Source organism: Bufo bufo, chromosome 7 (genome assembly GCF_905171765.1).
Source record: "Bufo bufo chromosome 7, aBufBuf1.1, whole genome shotgun sequence".
NCBI classification, from domain to species: domain Eukaryota; kingdom Metazoa; phylum Chordata; class Amphibia; order Anura; family Bufonidae; genus Bufo; species Bufo bufo.
The window spans coordinates 28,877,713-28,889,131 of record NC_053395.1 but is presented as its reverse complement, the minus strand read 5'-3'; positions in this window follow the sequence as shown (position 1 = coordinate 28,889,131).

Sequence of the window (11,419 nt, the reverse complement as noted above, 5' to 3'; positions counted from 1 at the left end):
GCTGCCTGGCAGCACCCGATCTCTTACAGGGGGCTGTAATCCGCACAATTAACCCCTCAGGTGCCGCAAAAACAACCTTTTAGTGCCCCCTGTAGAACAAATGTCGCCATAGTGGTCACCTTAGAATGTGTTCCAGTACATAAATGATCCCTTCTAATGTGCGCTAAGTACAAAAAATACCCCCTTATGTTCCAGTAGAAAAAATGCTCCCTTATAACATGTGTCAGTACAAAAAACTTACCCCTTTTAGTGCCCTCAGTAGAACAGATGTCCCCATAGTGGCCCCCTTATAATGTGTGCCAGTATAAAAATGCTCCTTTTTAGGCTCCATTCACACGTCCGCAAAATGTGTCCGCATCCTTTCCGCAATTTTGCGGAAAGGGTGCGGACCCATTCATTCTCTATGGGGACGGAATGTGCTGTCCGCATCCACATTTGCGGATCCGCACTTCCGCATCCGTGCTTCCGTTTCCGCAAAAAAATAGAACATGTCCTATTCTTGTCCGCAATTGCGGACAAGAACAGGCATATTCTATTATGTCGGCAATGTGCGGTCCGCAAAATGCGGAACGCACATTGCCGCTTTCCGTGTTTTGCGGATCCGTGACTCCGTGTTTCCGCAAAACACATTGCGGACGTGTGAATGTAGCCTTACAGCCACAATGTCCCCATAGTGCTTTCTCCAGTTACAAAATAATGACCTCCACCCCATTGTGACACAACACCATGCTGCCAAATAAAACTCAAATACTAACCTCCATTCTACTGTCGGCGATGCAGTGCAAGACACAGACCTCTTCTAGTCTCTGCTCTGAGCTCTATGCAGCCCGGCTCAGGCAGTGCGATAATGATGACACCGGCCTCTGATAGACTAGAGGAACTAGGACTAAAGCCTATTAGAGGAAACGGTGGGCCAGGGTGACATCGGTCCTGTGCCCCGTCGAGGCATTCAACTGTATTGCTGTCCTGAATACAATGATTTAATTGGATATGTAGAGATGAGTGTTTCCACAATGGAAGTGCTCATTGCCCCTGGCCCTTCTGCTGCCCCCCTCTTGCCCCTACCTGGGGCTGGCAGCACCCTCACCTCGCCTCATTAGGTGCACCCCTGTTTAGAGGATAGGTCATCAGTAAAAATATCTTAAAACGCCCTTTAATTCTTCATGGTCATGAATACCTGCCCTAATCATGTATACCTGACACTGGTGCACAGTTCATTACAGAGTATCAGAGCTCTCTCTTAGGCCTCATGCACACGACCGTTGTTTTGGTCCGCATCCGAGCCGCAGTTTTTGCGGCAATAGGGCCGCAAAAGATGCGGACAGCACTCCGTGTGCTGTCCGCATCCGTTGCTCCGTTCCGTGGTCCGCAAAAAAAAAAAATATAACCTGTCCTATTCTTGTCCGTTTTGCGGACAAGAATAGGCAGTTTATTAATGGCTGTCCGTGCCGTTCTGCAAATTGCGGAACGCACATGGACCTCATTCATGTTTTGCGGATCTGCAATTTTCGGACCGCAAAACACACAACGTTCGTGTGCATGTAGCCTTGGGTTACATGCACACAAACGTATTTAGTTTCAGTGTCCGTTCCGTTTTTTTTGCAGATAGGATGTGGACCTATTCATTTCAATGGGTCAGTAAAAAATGCAGACAGTATGTCTGCTTCGTGGCCCCGCAAAAAAAATAGAACATGTCCTATTCTTGTCCGTTTTAGGCATTGTTACAATGGATCCGCAAAAAAACATGCACACGACCGTATGCCATCCGTTTTTTTTTTTGCGGATCATTGTAACAATGCCTAAAATCGACAAGAATAGGACATGTTCTATTTTTTTGCGGGGCCACGGAACGGACATACTGATGCGGACAGCACACGGTGTGCTGTCCGCATTTTATGCAGACCCATTAAAATGAATGGGTCCACATCGTATCCACAAAAAAAACGGAACGGACACGGAAACAAACAACATTCGTGTGCATGTAGCCTTAGGGCTCGTTCACACGAACGTGTGCTGCCCGTTGCCGTATTGCGGACCGCATTTGCGGATCCGCAATTAAGGGCACCGTTCCGTGTGCATTCCGCATCACGGATGCGGAGCCATTCACTTCAATGGGTCCGCAAATCCGGAGATGCGGAACGGAAGCACGGAATGGAACACTACGGAAGCACTACGGAGTGCTTTCTGGGGTTTAGTTCCGTGCCTCCGCACCGCAAAAAGATAAAACATGCTCTATCTTTTTGCGGAACGGAGGGATCGTGGACCCATTCAAGTGAATGGGTCCACAATCCCCATGCGGCTGGGCCATGGTCGGTGCCCATGCATTGCGGACCGCAATTTGCGGTCCACAGCACTGGCACGGGCTTCACACGGTCGTGTGAACGAGCCCTTAAAAGGAGCCATGTAACTGTGGCCAAGACTGTGCTTCCATTCACTGACTGAAGCATTGATATTGAAAAAGTTGATTAAAACTGGTGCAAAGAAATAGTGAAGAAGTTTTTAACCAATTAAATTTCTTGTTTTATTTTTTAAAAAGTCTGATTGGTTACCTTGGGCAATTGCTCTACCTTTTAAACCTTAGTTTTGCTAACTCTCCCCCATGACATACTAGAAATAAGAATTTGTGCTCATTTATTTTTTATTTAATTGGACTCGGTCGTCCATTTCTTTGATACACAACTCCAGGACCTTTTGCTTCCCTTTACATCACCACAATTCTTGCTGCCGGCAGCCACCACCAGGGGGAGCTCACTGCATATGGATTTATACAGCTCTCAATGAATTGATTGGGAGCTGTACAAGACTATATGCAATGAGCGCCCCTTGTGGCAACTGCATGTAAGAACAAAATTATGGAGCAAACGGAATAATTCTATCCAGGATTAGAAAAATTCAGAAATGGTGCCACACCTGTCCACAGGCTGTGCCTGGTATTGCAGCTGAGGTCTGCAAAATTCAGACTCCCGTTACAGCTCGATAAAATGCTCAGACTGCAGAGCGTCATGATGTGTTTTATGTTATATGTCAATCTAAAGTGAAAACCGCCACGGAGTGTGAGCGTTATCTGCGTTCATCACACGGTCTTATATTACAATGTGCATGCGGTCAATAAGATTAATATTCAAGTGCGACATAAACCGCTGCCTGCAGATCTATTCACTGACAGCCCCCTGGTGCTTTTACTCTTCATTTTCACGAAGCAGGACGATTGATTCTGCGCTGTAATTCTATACGTAACGCCGCGCCATTGATCCGATGTTGTCACTCCGTGAATGACTCTCATCTTGGACTCACTATATTATTCCTTATGATCGAGTGATAGCAGAATAGAGAACTACTGAGCCAGGTAGTGATTACATCCAGTCTGTCAATACGTCTGTATAGCATGGCTGCGAGAGACCCAGATTAGGCAGAGTGGGAGAGCTGCCGTTTATTACCCACGTCATGTACCCACGTCTTCGCCTTCCGCCACGGCTCCGCCTGTGTGATTATCAGTTTCACTGTAGTTTTGACTTTTCATCGAAGACGTTTTATCATCAACATCTTTTATCAAAAGGTCAGACCCTTAGGACCCCTACTGATCTCGAAAACAGGGGTCCTCTGGGTCCCCTGTGCGAATGGAGCAGTAGTGCACATGTGTGACCACCACTCCATTCACTGCCTATGGGACTGCCAAGTACAGTGCTCAGCACCACCAATGAGGCGAGGTGAGGCGATCGCCTCAGGCAGCACCAGGTAGGGGCTAGAGGGGGGCAGCAGAAGGGCCATGGGCAATGAGCACTTCCATTGTGGCAAAGGGGTTAGGTTAAGAAATTGGCATTGGGGGGAAGGGGGGGGCATTTCAGTTTTCGCCTCAGGCAGCAGAAAGGCTGCCACGTTCTATCCTTCAACCCCACCGGCCTCAGGATGGTAATGCAGTTGGAGTCAGGAGGGCACCTGCGCCCGCCAGGCAAGTGCATAATGCTTGATGCTCCCAGCATTAACTGTGGGAGCGTCAGATCATTACTTACCTGGACGGCGGCCGTGAGGAGGGCTCAGGCGGATCCATGGGCATTGGCCCACCGGGCAATTTCTCTGTAGGTTCTATGACCAAGTCCTCCCCTGGCATTCAGCTATCTTCATCAGTCCCATAGACATGAATGGGGTGGTGGTCACATGTGTACCAAAGCTCCATTCACACAGGAGACCCCTGTTCTTGTTATCGGTACGGGTCTCGTCATCCAGACCCTCAAAGACCCAATTGTCGATAAGGAAGCGTTCCTTCCCGGCTGCTCACTAGCGAAGGAGACCGCTGCTATTACATGCACCGATCTCCCTCATTATATAGGAAGGAGCGATCGCTAATGCCATTGCTTCTCCCCATACTAGGGTTGGGTGATATAAAAAATATTCCAACGATAACGATATTCAGAAATTTATCGCGATAACGATATATATCGCGATAAATACCCATTTAGAAGGAAAAAAAAACACTTGGGGCCACAAGGAGACATTATACTGTATGGGGGGCAGCCACAAGGAGACGTTATACTGTATAGGGCAGCCACAAGGAGACATTATACTGTATGGGGCAGCCACAAGGAGATGTTAAACTGTATGGGGGAAGCCACAAAGAGACATTATGCTGTATAGGGGAAGCCACAAGGAGACATTATAATGTATGGGGCAGCTACAAGGAGATGTTATACTGTATGGGGCAGCCACAAGGAGACGTTACACTGTATGGGGGCAGCCACAAGGAGACATTATACTGTATGGGGGCAGCCACAAGGAGACGTTATACTGTATGGGGGCAGCCACAAGGAGACGTTATACTGTATGGGGGCAGCCACAAGGAGAGGGTATACTGTATGGGGCAGCCACAAGGAGACGTTATACTGTATGGGGCAGCCACAAGGAGACGTTACACTGTATGGGGGCAGCCACAAGGAGACATTATACTGTATGGGGGCAGCCACAAGGAGACATTATGCTGTATGGGGCAGCCACAAGGAGACGTTATACTGTATAGGGCAGCCACAAGGAGACATTATACTGTATGGGGCAGCCACAAAGAGACATTATGCTGTATAGGGGAAGCCACAAGGAGACATTATAATGTATGGGGCAGCCACAAGGAGATGTTATACTGTATGGGGGCAGCCACAAGGAGATGTTATAATGTATGGGGCAGCCACAAGGAGACGTTATACTGTATGGGGCAGCCACAAGGAGACATTATACTGTATGGGGCAGCCACAAAGAGACATTATGCTGTATAGGGGAAGCCACAAGGAGACATTATAATGTATGGGGCAGCCACAAGGAGATGTTATACTGTATGGGGGCAGCCACAAGGAGATGTTATAATGTATGGGGCAGCCACAAGGAGACGTTATACTGTATGGGGCAGCCACAAGGAGACATTATACTGTATGGGGCAGCCACAAGGAGACATTATACTGTATGGGGGCAGCCACAAGGAGACGTTATACTGTATAGGGAGCCACAAGGAGATGTTATATGGGGCAGTGGGCCACAAGGAGATATTATACTGTATGGGGCGGTGTGTGGCAGTGTAGGGACGCCTCTTACGATCAATGTAACTGGGGTAAGATCCTATTAGGGAAATTCGTGGAGGAAGTCTTCTTTGGGAGATTTTAAAGAAAAGGACAGGGCTCCACATGGGCTAGAAGTGACAACTGGTATGGGGGGGGGGGGGGGTCATTCTGTGGTGCTGTTACTCTCCACCCAAAAAAAATAGCAGTACATGAAAAAGCTGACTTCAAATATGAAGTTCTCCTACATGGACAGTGACTGCAGTCATTACCTGAAGGAGTAGTGAAATAGCCAGGGGTTATGCTAGCAGTCAGTAGTGGGCTGTCGGTCACAAAGGGCGACGCAGATGAAAACACAGAAAACACCTTCAATGTAAACCATCAGTCTACCGGAGCCCAGTACACACGATTTATATACAGATATACACATCATGTATGTACACAGTGACGTCTCTATTTATATGCGTATCACATCACAGGTGGACAACCTGTGACACTGGAGTGAAGACACATGTGTTGGTGACACATATTAATGTTTGTACAAAGTCTTGGTAATGTTGCAGCAGATGGCAGCAACATCACTTACTGCTTTATATGTTAGCTGCCCCATGGGTCCGAGAAAAGTCTATTTGTTAGGTCCCACCGAGTTTTAGTCATATGTCACTCAAACTACTGCTCTGACAAGAGGAGGAGGAGCAGAGCAAGACGCAAGGCAGAGGAGGAGCAGAGCAAGACGAGAGGCGATGGAGGTGGAGCAGAGCAAGATGAGAGGAGGCAGAGGTGGAGCAGAGCAAGACGAGAGGCGGCGGAGGTGGAGCAGAGCAAGATGAGAGGAGGCAGAGGTGGAGCAGAGCAAGACGAGAGGCGGCGGAGGAGCAGAGCAAGACGAAAGGCGGCGGAGGTGGAGCAGAGCAAGACGAAAGGCGGCGGAGGTGGAGCAGAGCAAGACGAGAGGCGGCGGAGGAGCAGAGCAAGACGAAAGGCGGCGGAGGTGGAGCAGAGCAAGACGAGAGGCGGCGGAGGTGGAGCAGAGCAAGACGAGAGGCGGCGGAGGTGGAGCAGAGCAAGACGAGAGGCGGCGGCGGCGAAGCACCAGACTTGTGGAAAAGCAAAAAATATAAAAAATGCTCGCCCCCTCCCTCCAGTGCACTTGCAGCCATGTCCAGCCCTCCGCGCGCTAGTAGTAATGCAGGAGGCAGAGGCCAGTGACCGGGGAACGTAAGCAAGTGTCAGGAAGCAGACATTTTAGAAGCGGTCAGCACACATGCGACCGCTCCTATGATGTCATTTAATACAGCGTTTATTAGGAAAGGGTGATATCACCATATCACCGTTTTTTAATATATACCGGTATATCACTCAACCCTACCCCATACTAAATCATTGTTTGCCGGCAGCAGAATGTGATTACACAGCACGGTCTGCCGCCGGCAAACGATCATTTTTAAATCTGTTTGCTCATTCATCGGGTAACTGGCGGCAGTATTACACTGACAGATCATCACTAACAAGCCTTCGCAGGATCTTCAGTATTATCTCCCGGTGTAATATAAGCTTTGGACCCTGTAACTAACAATATTAAAGGGCTCTAGAAAGGCAGTTATGTTGGTTGGGAAACAAGGAAACCAATAAGAAATTCTCTCCTTCCAAATAACAGTTTTAAGTGAACTGCATCAACAGACACATGTGTGATGGACAAATGTTAGAACTTTATTATATTATTTTATTACATATCTGTATTAGACCTTTTTTTTTTCCAATACTTATCTTTTTTATCTTGCTCAGCAGCTCCACCCAGTGGAAAGTTACAATTACTGCATCACCGAGAAAAGTCTGTGCATAAAGCCTCAGCTACGCACGTTTTTGTTTTTTTTGTGACATGACTGATTGATTTTAACTATTAAGTGACAGCTGCAGTCCACGAGATTGCATTCAACTGTGCCTACATTTGGACTGCAGCTGTAGTTCAATAGTTAAAATGAATCAGTTGCGCTACAAAAAGTGGCAGTGTAGCCGAGGCCTTAACTGATCACCAAGGGAATGGAAGAATGAGGAGTGTACACTTCTAGATGTGCTTTTTGTGGTCATCAACCACATCACACCTTTCCTATGCTCACAGAAAACAAAAGAGGGCGCTTCTTTTAATTTTTTACAGGAATACCTAACCCCCAAGGTTTTGTCTATAATTGAAATGGAATAAAAAGTAAATTTCAGATATGAGGACATGCGGGATCATATGTAAGGCCCTCTAACAACTGTCTGGACTGTCTGTGAGTCACACAATAAATGGGGGAGCCAAGAATCACATGCTACTTCCTGCAGAGATTCAGAGATGGCTGGCACTGGTAAAGGGGCTATCCAGGTTATAGATAGAAAAATGAATCCAGCCAGCAAAGGAAGCAATATGGACAATCACAATACATTAGTAAGTGCCTTGTATTAAATTCTATCTACATGATAAATGCCATTTGCTGAAGTGACACAACCCCTTTAAGGATGGAGCTGGCACCTCTCCTAAAAATGTGTTTTAGCAACTACTTGCATCCTCCATCTCATAACAATTCTGGAGTATCTATTCTTATGACTCTATTAGAATAGAATTGCTAGCAGTTTACAATATGGGTTCATGCACACGACCGTATGGCTTTTTCAGTGTTTTGCGGGACGTTTTTAACGGATCAGTTTTTCTGTTTTTTGTTTCAGTAGTGTTTCCGGTTCTGTTCCGTTTTTCCGTATGGCGTATACAGTAATTACATAGAAAAGATTGGGCTGGGCATAAAATTTCCAATAGATGGTTCCGCAAAAACAGAACAGATACGGAAGACATACGGAGTACATTGACTTGAATGGAGCCACGGAACGTGATTTGCGGGCAATAATAGGACATGTTCTATCTTTGAACGGAACGGAAAAACGGAAATACGGAAACGGAATGCACACGGAGACACTTCAGTTTTTTTTGCTGACCCATTGAAATGAATGGTTCAGTATAAGTAACGCATACTGAACTCAAAAAACGCCCAGTATACTGAACGCAAAAAACTTTCTTGTGCATGAGCCCTAAAGGTCCAGATGGGTGTTACCAGTCGGGGGGTGTCCTTGCATAGCTTGACACTAACCAATCAGTGTTGCCAAGGTCAGACTGTGCAGAGACACACCCCCAACTGGTAACACCCATCTAGACCTTTATTGTAACCTGCCAGAAAATTCATTCCTAACTTCTAGAAGGAATAATAGAGAAATGGTACAACACAAAGTCATAAGAAAAGATGTTCCAGAATTGATATTACATGAGGGATGCAAGTAGTTGCTAAAACAAACATGTCAGGAGAGGGGACAGGTCCCGTGTAAAGAGGTAGTTCAAGGTTTGTTTGTTTTTTCATTTTCTTATATTGCCCTGAGCCTCGTAATATAATAATACTAATAATAAATGACCTTTCCTTCCAGCAGTCGCTCTGATCCAGCACCACCATACTGTTTGCACAAGGTCAGTGATAGCCTGTTTTGGTGAATAGTTGGGGTCCTGTGAAATTGGAAGCTATCATCTATCCCAAAAATATGTGGTAATTTAATATTCCTGGAATAACTCTTTAAGATGGTCATGCACCTTACATAGCTGTTGGATGAAAGCTTGTTTGGACAAGAGCTATTCCTCCGTTGCCCCCATACACACGCACACTCGGCTGGGTGTTACTATCCCCCTTGCCAATAGGGGGTGTCCCTACGCGAATACTGGCAGCACAGAATGGACAGTGTCAGGCCACCTTCACACCTCCGTAATGACATCTGTGACAAGGTGGTTCATTCATGGAGATGCCTGTGAAGAATCCGTGTTTGCTCTACACGACCATTTCTTGCCCTTCGCGTGTCATCCGTGTTTCACGGACACTGCTGGGCTGAAAATGAAGTTCCAAAGCATCTCCTAGCAATGATCCATGAACCAAACACAGACAAAAATAGGGCATGCCTCCATGGTGTCACCACAGTGGGAAAACCACTGATGTGAGAATACACACATTGAACTCAATGGCTGTGTGCACTGTCCATGGAGACCATGGACAGCCCATGTCCGTGATTGACTAACGTGTGAAAGAGGCCTCAGACCATGAAGGGAAATGCCCCAGTTGTCAATTTATTCATGCATTTCCAGGATGCATAACAGAGGAACAGCGCAATGCAGAGTCCTAAGGGTACGTCAGATGCAGCATTTTGGGTGTGGATTTTTAGCGCTGATTCGGTGCCGAAAACTGGGCTGAATCTGCGCTGAAACCTCCTCCCGTTGTTCACAAAGCCGTAGTGGGAGCCTACTTGCAGTTTAGCTCCATTCAATGGAACCGAACCTAGAGCAGGTCAGCATGAAAGTCCCCGGCAGAAACCTCAGCATTTTCTGCCATGGGATATGCACTGATTGTTGTCTGAACATACGCTAAGGGGTCATGCACACAAGTGTGTGTGGTCCGTGCTGTGGACTGCAAACAGCTGTTCGCAAAGCACGGGCACCGTCTAAGTGAGCGCCGTTTGCAGACCCACTGACTTGAATAGGTCCGTGATCCGCAACACTTCGAAGCGCAAAAAAATTGTATATGTTCTATTTTTTTGCGGTGCGGAGGCGTGGACCGAAATCCCACGCTGAGCTTCCAATCCGTGCCTCCGCTCCCTGCTCCATATCTTGAGGATTATGGGCTCATTAAAGTCAATGGGTCCGCATACATGATACGGAGTGCACAGCGACAGTGTCGGTTTATAGCGGACCCGCTGTTTGCGGTCTGCAATAAGGGCACAAGGCACACACGCTCATGTGCATGAGCCCTAAGAAAAGATGCTCCAGGAATGGAATTTCCTGTGGTATATAAGTATTTACTGCAGCAGACATTTCGGGAGGTGACCGCAGATCTGATGATACAGCGGCGCTAATATAACATCGGCTGTGAGCGTTAGATCTTGATTAGCATCACGTCACCTGAATAAAAATCCACAATGTTCTTCTCATCCAGATTTTTACAAGAAATCAGCAAAACGCCTCCTTATTTATGGGTCCTCAGGCTAATTTTACACCGCGCGCGTTGATTCTGTGACTCAGATCTCATTACGCAGTCCTGTTTCTTGGTAGCAATCTACATCAGGTTCAATACCCAGCAGCGGTATCATTACAAACGGCAATGGACAGTATTCGATTAGGTTATCAGTGCCGGCTCAGGGGCGCCTTTACACCTGGATTTTGTGTTGCATTGTAAAAATGCTTATAAAATGCACTTCTTTTTTTTTTTTTACAGCAATTGCATTTTTTTTTTAAACAAAAGATGTTACCATTCATAGCTATATGACTGCCGTCCTAGCTCTCACCTATTTTCGTCACCCTACATAGCGGTTTATGGAGGGTGGCAGCATTGCGTGGCTGCTGTCTGCTTCAGTGGTCCCGTTCTGGAGATGGGAGTGGGACCAACACAAATCTGCCATTGATGGCATATACTAGTGCAGTGTGCCAGTGGCCCACTGCATAAGGGGTTAATGTGATGTCATTATGCACTGTGTATCCCATATGGTACATGAGGTCCATCAGGCCCCCAAAATGGACAAAAACAGGACATGTCCTATTTTTTTGATGGCCGGTAAAAAAAAAAAAAACGGACGTTTGAATGCACCCATAGACTGTTATCCTTCTGAAAATGGCCGTTCGACGTTTAAATAAGGCCTAAAGTCAGCGAAGAGTCAGGACTCGGGCGCTCCCCATATACACATTAGGTTGTCAGCCGGTCCAAAAACAGCAGGCACGGCTGACAATAGCGCAATGTGTATGGGGACCTTCAGCTCAGTACATAAAGGATTAACAACGATCTAACTAGGAAATTCAACCTTTAAACACTTACAATGTACAATTTATC